The sequence below is a fragment of the Petaurus breviceps genome, unplaced genomic scaffold (genome assembly GCF_028583685.1).
Source record: "Petaurus breviceps papuanus isolate PSGF00001 unplaced genomic scaffold, PetGlider_PUasm1.0 208, whole genome shotgun sequence".
Taxonomy (NCBI): Eukaryota; Metazoa; Chordata; class Mammalia; order Diprotodontia; family Petauridae; genus Petaurus; species Petaurus breviceps.
Genome location: NW_027185852.1, coordinates 8,803,728 through 8,816,432, shown reverse-complemented (window position 1 = coordinate 8,816,432; position 12,705 = coordinate 8,803,728).

Genomic DNA, 12,705 nt, shown 5'->3' with positions numbered 1-12,705 from the left:
TGTGTACTTAGGCTGCTTTCTTCCTATGACCCCAAGTGACGCTGTATGGTCTTGAATGTCTGGGCCTGAACATTTACAACGCTAGAGTGGCTTGTTATTTTGTGAGTTAATGTAGTTTGAGCTATGGATCATCTATTTTATGGAGCTTTCAACTCCCTGTTTATGCCCAGTGATGCACTGGGGTTGCTCTGGGCTGAGGAGTAGACAGGCCAGAGGACATTTGTTGAAGGTCAAAGAAACACTGCGCGCTCAGAAGTAGAAAATCAGCCAAGTGTTGGTATTCGGAAAAATGCTCGAAGCCCCAAGAACTCCACAAATGGAGAGACGTATTTATAGCTCTGACAATTTATTCACAGCCTGTGCTCCCCAGTGCAATATACAATCAGAAATTTATGCATTCTAATTCCTTCCTTGCTGCCTGCTATGACTCTTAAAGTCGTCTTTATTTCTCCTAATGGGAAAGGTCCAATTTTCATTTCTTTGTTAGAAGGGAAAGTGTTGGGGTCATCATTTAACTCCACACATTTTAATTAACCTTGAAAGGATTAGATCTCAAAGTGTATGTGTGAGTATGTGTATGTGTGTGTATGTGTGAGTGTGTGTATGCGTATGTGTGTGGTGTATATGTGTGTATGCATGTGTGTATGTGTGTGGTGTGTGTGAGTGTGTGGGGGGGGTGGGGGGGGGTGTGTGTATGTGTGTGGTGTGTGTGTGAGTGTGTATGTGTGTGGGTGTGGGGTGTGTGGGGGGGTGTATGTGTGTGGGTGTGTGTGTGATTTAAACTAAACCTTTGATTTCATCTCTGACAAACTCTCTCTACAAATAAAGATTACATAGGCACCCTCTGTGTAGCTTAAGGTCTCCAAGAGATGTCTTGGGTCACTGAAAACTTACAGGGCTTGCCTAGAGCCACACATATAGCCAGAGTCGAAGGCAGCATGTCGCCCTGGGGTATCTGGACTTTGTGGTCCAAATTCACTCTGTCATTCTACTTGTGGTCCAAAGTAAAAGAAGAAAAGGACAAAGAGCTGGCACTTCCAATACTTTACTGGTGACCATCGCCCTTCTTAGAACCATAGAAGGGTGACCGACCCATTTGCCTGAGACATTCACCAATTGGAGTGAAGTTCTCAGAACCTGCAATCCTTGCTATTGAGCTAGAAGGGACCTTGGGGGGTCACCTAGTCCAACACCCTAATTTTACAAATGAGAAAACAGACAGAGAGAGAAGCCTAAGGTCATAGAATTTGTAATGGGCAGGGTTAAGATTCAAAACTCCTTAGAATAGGAGCTTCACATTCTTCCCCAATACCAAATGTCTTCTTGGAGAAGACATACATTCCTACACAAAAGGAACGTGTCATCCACAAGTCACACTTGTGATACTTTTGGAAGTGTCAGGAAACAAAATTTCTGATCTGGGTAATCTGTAAAAAATCAACAAATTTTTTGTTTTTAGGGGTTTTTGGAGCATTTAATAAACACAATTCCCACCTATCACTGTTGAGAAAAGGCTGCTAATCCTAATATTGCTTCAGAATCTGTGATTCATCAGGGTAGTTGTTTCCTCCTCCAAAAGAGAACCATAATATACTCCATTCCATTTTTATTAGACAGTTTCACAAGGCTCTGGGATCCCTCCCCCCCCAAAAAAAAATCTATCATTCCAAACCTGATTCAATTTAATTCAATGCAATCTTCATTTTTAGATGTCTACTATGTGGCAGGGGAAAGGCATTGTGTAGTCAACAAGCATTTATTAAAGACCAACTGTATACTAGGCACTGTGCTAAGGGTTATTATTTTACAGTGGAGTGTGTGGTGATGATAAGGATGATAGTTCCCATTTATAACAATCAAATTTCATTTGATCCTCACAACAACCCTGTAAGGTAGTTGCTATTATTATCTCCATCTGACAGATGAAGACACTGAGGTCAGGAGAAGTAAACTGACTTGTCCAGGGTCATACAGTGTATAAGTGTCTGAGGCAGAATTCAAACTCAGGCCCAGTATGCTATGGACTGTGTACCATCAAGCTATCTAGATGCAGACCTGCCTGGCAGAAAGAAACATCTGGGTCCAATCTCTAGCTGTGTGACCCTGGGCACATTGTTTTATCAACTAAAAAACTCCTTGAAACAGTTAACAACTTTGGCAAAGTTGAAGGATGTAAAATAAACCCATATAAATCACCAACATTTCTGTATAATATGAACAAAACCCATCAGGAAGAGAGAGAGAAAAAAATCCCTCTAAAATAATTGCAGGCAGCATAAAATACTTGAGTCTACCTATCAGGAAACACATAGGAAATATATGAATACAACTCCAAAACACTTTTCTGAAATTTAAGACAGATCAGTAGGACAAGGTCAATATAACAAAAATGACAATACAACCTAAATTAATTTACTTAGCACCATACTGATCAAACTAACAAAGAATTATTCTATAGACCTTGGGAGGAAAAATAACAAAAATTTATCTGGAGGAACAAAAGGTGAAGAATATCAAGGAAATGAATAGAATTTTTTTAAAAGTGAAAGAAGGAACTTTTACTGGTATCAGATCTCAAATTATAATCATCAAAACAATCTGGTACTGGATAAGAAATTGAGTGGTTGATCAATGGAATAGATTAGGTATACAGTGTAGAGAAGTAAATGACCACAGTAACCTAGTGTTTGAGAAACTCAAAGATCCAAACTTTGGGGGCAAGAACTCACAATTCAACAGCTGAACTGGTGACTCAAGCTCATCTTTCTCTCAGGTGAAAAGTCATCTTTTAATAATGTGTCTGTAGGAGGTGGGTAAGAGTTCCCAGTACATCCACATTGGTCTCAAGACAGTCAATTTCTTTTTTCCTTTCTCATTGAAGTTGACACTTTGTGTCTTAAGAATTTCATTTTTCAGAGCTCCTCATCCCTACTAGCTGATGCTACCTGTTGACTTTTTGTCCACAGGTTCCTAACTGATCCTTCCTCTTAGCCCTTCGAAATATATTCTATCAAAACATTGGGTGCAATTAAATAATGCCTGGTTCTCCTCTCTTCCATTACAAGTCCAGTGAGAGTGGTCTCTTCTACCCAAGGTTTTCATTTTTCTTCCCTCCAGCAATGAGTTCCCATCCTGTGGTTGAAAATCAAGTTCAGAATGTCATTTCCCTTTGTTAGTTCCTCTACTTTTTGAAGGACGAATGATTATTAAGACAAAGTCAGGAAAACATTAATTTCCTGCCTTTGAGAAAGAAAATGGACTAGCAGATATCTGGATAATTGAAGTTCTTTACTATTTAACTATATCATGCCTGTGTGACAGATTTGTTATTTCCTTCCCAGATTCCTCATCTGTTAAGGCAGCTAGGTGGTAAAGTGCATAAAGTGCTAGATCTAGAGTCGGAAAGACCTGAGTTCAAGTCCAGCCACAGACATTTACTAGGTGGGTCATCTAGAGAAAATCACTTAACCTTTGTTTATCTCAGTTTCCTCATTTGTAAAACGGGAATCATAGTAGCAGCTACCTCCCAGAATCGTAGTGAGGATCAAATGAGATAATATTTGCAAAGCTCCTGGCAAATAGTAGATGCTTAATAAATGTTATCTTCCTCTTACTTTCTTCTTTCCAGAAAGTCTGCCATCTACTCTAATGACAAAATTCTTCTGCTTCTTCCATTAAGCTTTGCTTTCCACCAAGCTTTATCCAAATGGTTCCTGTAATCTCTCACATGAATGTATTTTCTTACTAGATAAGGCTACTCATTCTCATCCTTACTATATTTATATTACCCTCTTTCCTCTGAATAAAGTAAACCCATTCAAAGTCACATCCTGGTCACTAACTTCATTCCACCTTGTCTCAGTGATGCCTAAATTAGTTACCTAATAGTCTCAATGATACATCAAATTTTTCTCCTTGAACTGGGATGCCCCACTTCACTTGTTGCATAAATATTATGCCACAGATTATTGGAATAAGTGAGTGGTATTATGGACAGAGTTTTGGAATCAGAGAGATCTGAGTTCAAAACCTTCCTCAGACACTTAGTAGCAGTGGGACCCTGGATAAGTCCTTTAACTTTGATAAGACTCAAATTTCTTCATCAGAAAAATGGGAATAACATAATGCCTGCCTCCCAGGGTATAATGGCAAGCACAGAATTAGTTCACACCTTGTTTCAGCTATTGAATTAACACCTTGTTTCAGTCTGTTAAGAAGCTGACATGTGAACTACACAACTTGTGAAGTCCTGGGGTGGAACTAATGAACATATAAGGAGAGCCCCAGGGCTAGAGACATCAGGAGGTGAAAAGAGGACTCTTGTGGTGGCAGAGTCAAGGAGAATACTTGTAGTACCCCAGCACTCTGTCTGCTCTGTCTGTGTTTATGTTTGTTTGTGATCCTTTGTACAGAAGCCCTGGGACCTTATTGGAAGCCCTGAAAGAGAATTTTCTGGTTGTATGTTTATAGAAGTCCTGGAGGAGGGTTTTGGAGGTCCTGGGACTTTACTGATGATTTGTGCTGACCTCTGGGACCTTGTTTGTGAGTCATGATTTGATTTGAGTTTGATGATTTGTGTTGAGTTCTCAGACCTTGTTGGTGGGTCTGAGTTGATTTCACAGGCAGATAGTGAATTGATGATGGTGCCAGCAATGTGTGTAAATATTATTGTGGCTCTGTAAAGCTTTGTGTTCCCAGAAACAGGAACTGTGAAGGACTTGAGGTGGACGGGACACTGTGAGCTTCCATATGGAATGGGAACTGGACAAAGAACTGAACAAGGAGCTGAACAAAGAACTGGGAGCTGCCTGCCTTTGAATCCAGGTGAAAGTTGGAGCTGGGACCATAGAAGAGGAACCATGGAAGCTGAGAGCCAGCCTGGAGTAAAGCTGAAAGAAGACTTTACTTGGATACTGTGTACTAACTACAAAGATTATGATTTACTATGACCTAGGGGTGGATGACCTGCGTATTTTCCACTACCCCTTAAGAGGTGACTAAGTAGTGACTGATGATTGAATAGTGACTGATGACTGAATAGTGAATGATTTGTAAATTAGTGTACTCCATGAGTGGAGAACTTTTACTATTGTATTTGTCACCTCTAATGATTGAGTTACTAAATGATTGCACTTTATTGAAAACTATTGTGATCACTTTGGAGAAAACCATGTGGCCATTTTCGTGATATGTCATTGTGAATGCTGTACCTTGATTCTCTGTGAATGTTTTGCTCTGATTTGTTATTGAATAAATAGAATATTCACTATACTATGCAATCAGAACCTTGAAAGCTGTTCACAGCAGCAGTCCTCTGCAAAGCTGCTCATGCATAGCTTTACACAGGGTGGTAACAAGTATCAAAGAAGGTAACATGCAAAGTGCTTTGCAAACTTTGAAGTATCCTATAAATGTAAACTAGTTAGAATAGGTTCTAGGGTCTGGGGCTCATTTCACTACACTATGCCTGGTACACACACTTCTTGTGCAATCTTGTCATTCAAGACATCTATGGATTAAGACTGAATTGAGGGGACCCATTAGCCATTTGTTTTCCCTGTCTTTTCTTAAGAAAGATATTGGAAAATTGTACATCATTAGAAAACATTTTTTTCAGGATTCTTGGCAATGACAATGAATCCTCATTGTTGACTCTTTTCCCTCTTTCTTCCCTACACCCAATCAATTCTCCAGTCTTGTCAATTCTCCTGGTATAAACTATCTCCCACTCAGCCAGCCCCCTCTCCACTCACCCTGACCCCACGCTATCCCAGGGGACAGGAGTTCAAGCTTTCCTTTGGGGGGATATTGTTTTAGAGACACTTTAAGGGATACTTGGGATACTTTTCTTCTGAAGTATTTCGAGAGCCTCCCTGCCTTCTTTTCCTGCTTTAGCTTTTCTCTAATCTAACCTTCACATTGCTGCTAATTTACTGTTCTGCCTCATGTACCAGGTTGGTTCTTTGGGCAAAAACCTTCAGCAGTGCCCTATTGTGTATAGAACAAACTCTAAACTTGTCCGGCTGCCATTGAGGTGGCACATTGGACAGAGCATGGGCTTGGAGTCAGGAAATCCAGCCTCAGAGACTTACTAGCTATGTGACTCAGAGCAAGCCACATCTCCTTCCCCCAGTTTCTTCCTCCATATGATGGGGATCACAATGTAACCAATTTCCCAAGTTTGAGGATAAATTGAGCTAGTATTTGTGAAGCCTGAAAACCTTAAAACACTATAGAGATGCTAGCTCTTCTCATTGTTATCACCATCATCATTATCAATACACAGCCAGTATGTGTCAATGACAGGACTGGAGCCCAGAATTTCTGTCCTTTGAGGTCAGAGCTATATTCACTACTTCACACTTCCATGGTTCTTTTTTTAAATTGCTAGCATCATCATCATCATCATCATTATATTTCTCCTTTACCCTTGGAATATTCTACTTTCTGTGATTCTTTTTGCGTACATTTATATCCCACTTAAACCACAAACATTAGATTGTACACTTACAGGATGGATGTTGAATTGAAATAGATTGTATAACTAGTGGTTCTGATTGTGTTTAAAAAGCGTGGGAAAACTTGGCCTGCTGCATCTCTCCTAGAAATTTGCAAACCTCTGGACTAGTGGTTGAATGTTTCAGGAGCAGAAATTCTCAAAGACCATCTGTTCAGTTATGAAGGGGTTTTAATCTGTGCCAGTGGAGATCGTATCCATACCCACCAAATTTCAGACCATTAGAGGAGCTGAAAACAAACTTTTAAAAAATCTCCCATGAATGAAATCCGTGTTAGTTACATATTGTATGGTGATGACTCCAAGTGCACTAATGCACTTATACACACATACACACACACAACTGTAAAGTACAGGATAGGCTGTATCTTAATTTCGACCTCTAACTTTCTATTTTCTGAAAGATCGCATGTGTAAAAAAGTCATTGATTTATTTATTGACTGGTTTGAAGGTCATTTTTTTTTACAAGAATCACGGTGTTGGGTGGGGCAGACGGGAGCCCCTGATGACTGCCCAAGTATTTGGGATCTGCCCTTGCCCTAACACATCTGGCTCAATTCTTTTTCACCACAGCCAATCTTGCCCCAGTTAATGGCCATCTCAATGGTCAGTTCTTGCCTCTTTCCTACACTGTTGCTTATTACTTGGTGCTTCCTTATGAGGATTTCATCATCAGGGAACTGAGACAGAGCAAAGGGTGGTCCGTGACGTCATCAGAAAAACTGTTTTGGTTTCTTGCCCCCGAATACTTCTTTTCCCTTGACCCATGAAAGTTTAAAAAAAAAATGGCAATGTTAGAGGCATAATGAGTCAGGGGAAACCTTAGACACATTTGTATTTGGAAAGTGGGAAATTGACAAGCATAATTAGATTGACCTTCCTTGGGTCTTCATTGGGTGTCCAGTGAGAACTAAGGGTTCAGAGGACAAAAAAGTTAAGATCAGAGGACCATAGATTTAAGCTAGAAATGAACTCGGGTACCATTCCTTAAGTGAAATCCCATTTTGAGTGAAAATCTCCTTTTGTTGACAGTAGAAAGAGTCCTTAGAGACCATCTAATTCACTTTGCAGATACAGTTTCACTCCAAAGATGGCCAGTGAATTATCCAAGGTCACTCGGAAAGTAGCAGAACTCGTGTGTTGATTAATTTGATTTATGCTCTAGGTCAAATGAGGGCATCCCACTAAGTGATTTCTAAAGTCTCTTACAATTCCAAAGTTTTATTTTTCTATGAAACCCAATTTTGAAAACATTGTACTGACATTTATGACAGATTTAGATATTTTGTCAGCAGAATTTTAAATTAATTCCACTTAACATTCAAAAAGAAAAAAAAATTAATAGAAAGTATTCCATCCATTTTCCATAATCTGAGTTCTACTTCATCAAATGCAGTGAGGTCATATTACTCCTCAGTAGCCTCCCAACATGGCCTGATCATTCCCCTGCTTACACACTTACATGTGCTTTCCTCCAACCTGGAATACTCTTTCTCGTCCCCTTCCTCACACAAATCTCACCTTTCCTTTCGAGTTCGATTCAGGAAGAGCCTTGACATTTCTATTCGGAGAAGGATGACCAGGATCTCACATGGCTATGAGGTCATGCTATATGAGGATCATTCAAAAGAATTGAGAATATTTCTCCTAGAAAAGAGAAGACTCAGCGAGGACATGCTATTGGTCTTCTGGCATTTGAAAGACTGCTCTCTAATGTTCTACTTGGCCCAAGAGTTCAGTGTGGATTGCAAAGAAGCTCATTTACATTTAACATAAGGAACAACTTCCTAACAACGAGAAGCATTCCAAGTGCAAGAGGCTGCCAGTCACCTCCAATTGTTGGCTGGACAGCCACTCATCAGAGATGTGTTCATGGGGATAATTGTTCCAGGTATCATTTAGAGTAGCTGATCTCTGAGGTTCTTTAATTGTATGACCCTTCCCATCTTTGGCTATCTTAGGGCACCCCAACCTCTCTCCCTCTTAATTCTCTTTATCCCTGCCCCCATGTCTTTGTACCGGCTGTGTCCCCATACCTGGAATGTGCTCCTTCCTCACTTCTGTCTCTTGGAATCCCTGCTTCCCTTCAGTACTCAGCAGGAATGCCACCTTTTCAGGTCCTCTCAGCTGCTAGGGCATGTTCTCCCCTAGGAATCCCATAGGATCAGAGATTTAAGACTGGAAGGGACCTCAGAGCCCACCTGGTCCAGCCTATTCATCTTACAGATGATCAGACTAAGATTCAGAGAAGTAAAGAGACTTACCCAGAGTGACCAGCTCATTCTGCTGCCTCAGAGGCAGCATTTGAACCCAGGTCTTTCTGGACCCACATCTAGCCCTTTATCATCTGCTGCTCAATGCTGTTCCAGAAGCTGTAGCTGCTTAAACCTAGGCAGTTGGCTTGTAGTGACTGAACTGTGGTCATGCCAGGGCTTCTAGCAATGGTAGAATAAAGCATGTGCTGTAATGGTAATGGAATTTAAAGATCCCCTTGTATTGGCTTGGTTTTGGGGTTAAGTGTTAAAACCCAGAGCTTGTGAATCCCACTTGTGGGAAGGACTTGTTGATGTGAAGAGAGAGAGCTGCACTGGGAGGAGCTGGTGCCATGAATAGAGAGACCCAAGGAGAGAGAGGTCAGAAGAACTTTTGGGAGCAGCATCGTGGAGGCACACAGAGAGAGAGGATTGCTGGAGTCCAGAGTTGCTGAGAGAGAAACAGAGACAGAGACAGAGAGAACTGCCAGCCAAAGCCACCCAGATTGCTGAGGGCCAGTTGGAGCTGCCCAGAACTTTTGAGATCTGCCACCCAGAGCTGCCAAGAACTGAGGAGGCATCACTGTGGTGCCAGTAATTTTTCTGTCTGTTTTAATGTTATTTTGCCAGATTCATCTGCTGGTAAAGGACAGTGCTGCTGCTGCAGAGGTCCTGGAACCTTGCTGTTGGTTCAGAAGCCCTGAAGGAGGATTTTATTGTCATATGTTTACAGAAATCCTGGAAGAGGGTCTTGCTGATGTTTTCAGGGGTCCTGAGACCATTCTGCAGGCAGAGAGTGAATTGATGAGGACACTGGCAAAGTATATTGTGGCTTTGTTAAGCTTTGTCTTACCAGGAACAGAGATTGCTGAGAACTTGCCTCAGGTCAAGATGAAGAAAAGACCTCTCCTTGGGTATTGAATACTGTGATGATGTTGTAACCTTGTTGTGGCTTTGGGTAGATGGCCTTTGTGCTTTGCACTGCCCCTTTGAGAGGGTGCTTGGTGGTGATGGATGGCATTATAATTCAGTTGTGATTCAGGGGTGGAAAACTTTTGACTTTTATACTTTGTGACTGACCAAATGAATGTATTTTGTTTATGATTGGGAACTAATCTCCAAGTTGAATATAGAGAAGACTTTGTGATTGACTAAATGGATGTACTTTCCAGGGGTGGAATACTTGGACCTTAGTACTTGATTGAATTGAGGACTTACCAAATGACTAAGTTACCCTGTATTTTTATTTTGATTTTCTGTGAATGTTTTGCCTTAATCTGTCACTGAATGAATGGGGTTTTCTATGTTCCTAATCCGAACCTGGAAGTTGCTTGTGCTTGGTATTACAGGTGCCTGGCTCTTCTCTCTTTAGGTAGAGATCACAAGTAAACCCAGGGGTGTGCTGCAGCCAGGGAGCCAGCTGGCAAGCTTTCACTGTGAACACTTAATGCCTAGGAAATTGAGGGCTTGGTTTATTGTTTTGTTGATTTATTTTTTTTGGGAGGGGGAAAAGGAGGGCAATTGGGGTTAAGTGACTTGCCCAAGGTCACATGACTAGTAAGTGTCTGAGGCTGGATTTGAACTCAGGTCCTCCTGACTCCAGGGCCAGTGATCTATTCACTTCGCCACCTAACCACCCTGTTTTGTTGATTTCTAACCATTAAGAAAGTGATGGATAAAAGGGTAGTAATGCAGATTACAGTTCAAAGTGTGTCACGCTTTTGGGGGAGTTGGTTGTTAAACATTTACCAGCATTTGTGTTGTTGAGTTGTTTTCATCATGTCTGGCTCTCTGTGAGCCCATTTGAGATTTTCTTGGCAAAGATACTAACCTGACTTGCCATTTCCTTGTCCAGTTCATTTTACAAATGAGGAAACTGAGGCAAAGAGGGCTAAGTGACCTGGGCCCAGGGTCACACTACTACTAAGTGTGTGAGGTTGGTTTTGCATTCAGATCCTTCTGACTCCAGAGCTCTACCGCATGACCTAGCTTCCCCATTGATGAGCACATCCCTGGGTAAATTGCCACTAAGTGGCCAGTTGTTGCTGTTTTTTTTAATCTGACCTCTGTCAAACCCTCTTTGAAGATATCAGAAAAATCATGGAATTTGAAGATTCAAATGTCTTCTTATAAACATGGAGACATCAGCATCGTTTCAAGTAGCAGGAGGAGGAAAGGAATGAGGAATGATCCTCCAGACAGGCACAAAAGCAGCTGGATGGTAAAGACTGACAGTGAGTACCGGAGGTCCTTAGCAGCCGGGAGCTGTCCGCCACCCACTGGGGAGGCTGCGAGTCGTGATGCAACGAGCATTTGCCATGGAGTCCCATTAAACCGGGAGCTCCTTGAAGGCAGGGACCGGGTTTGTTGTTTGTTGTTGCCTTTCTCTTTATCCCCTATCCCTTAGCACAGTGCCTGGCACATAGTAGGCTCTTCATAAATCAATCCCGTCCCTGAGGAGTCTGCCTATTGTATCATCTGTCTCTGCACCCTCATAACTTATTAAAGTATGACGGCAGTCAGCTCCACTTCCTACTGCTGTTGTGGGCTTTCCTGGCAAGTACCAAAGATGTCAGTGTGCCTGCCCATATTTCATAATTTTACATAGTAATTAGAAATTCACTAAATGCAAAACAAAGTCATGAGAACCCATGCCTACAGCATTCCTGAAGTCATTATTTTGAATACACCCCAGAAAGAATTCCCACCAGGGTCAAGAATTCGAAGCTGCGATAATTCTTCCTGACTGGGATGACCAGTTTCTGCCACAATCTGGCACAATTGCACCCATCTTGTCTGTAAGCAGCAAGAGATATTCTACAGGAAGGAGAGGCACATACACTGGACATCCTGGAAAGGTGAGCCATCCATCATGGATACTGGGACCATACTCTTGTCAGGCCAGTGTGCCTCTAATTGCCCTCTGGATATATAAGTGTAGTTCACAAAAACCTAAAGATTGTAGATATTGAAATGGAAGATACCACAAAAGCCATCTCTTTTTATACATGAGGAAACTGAGACCCAGAACAGTTAAAAACTCATCAAAGGTCATCACCCAAGTGGGAAATAGAAGGATGAAAGTCAATTGAGTCAATCAAGCCAATTGACCTTCCTTAAAATGTCAAGATGCTATGCCTTAACCAGATGAAACCACTTCTCTATTGAATCAATCAGTTAGAGGTTTACAACTAAGGGTGAAAAGGCATCTGAACAGTTCTAATATCTTGGAGCATGATTGGATGAACTACTGTTCCATTTGCACAGAGAGCATTCATGTTAGTTAAGAGAAGTTGACCTACTCTATGGGTCATAAGTAAAATATTAAACTTGTTGTGTACTAGGATTCAAGGATGTAGCAATTTAGCGGTGGAAGCCTCTGGTGGAACCCCTGAGAAGGAATCAGGAGGGGACGGGGAGTGCAGGGGAAAGGAGAGTGCCTCAGCCTGGGTGTCCTCCCTCACCAACCATGCTTGCTTGGCCAGAGGAAGGCCTCTAGAACTTTGAAGGGTCAGTGGTAGCATTGGTTGATGGCAGTATCTGAAAGAGGAGATGAGCATAGACTAGAATTGGTGAGAAAAGGCAGAGTCAAGGCCCTAAAGGAGGCCAGCAGAAAAAAAAATACACCAAACCTAAAGGGATCTCCCTGCATACCCCCACCCCCATACAGAGTGGGGGAAAAAGGACTTCCTATAATCCAGAGTTGTCAGTTACCACTTTGCCACACCAGCTTTAATCTTAAGGTCTAGGAAAATAGCTCAAGAGTTTGCATTACCAGCATTATCAGAGGTGAGATTTGAATGAAGGTCTTCTGATAAACTGGTAGGCCAATGGCCTTTCCGTTGTACTATAGAGGTTATTGCTGACCATACTTCCTGTTCCACAAACGTTCAGATCATTGGAATATGTCACTGTTTTTAAATTCCACATTTGTG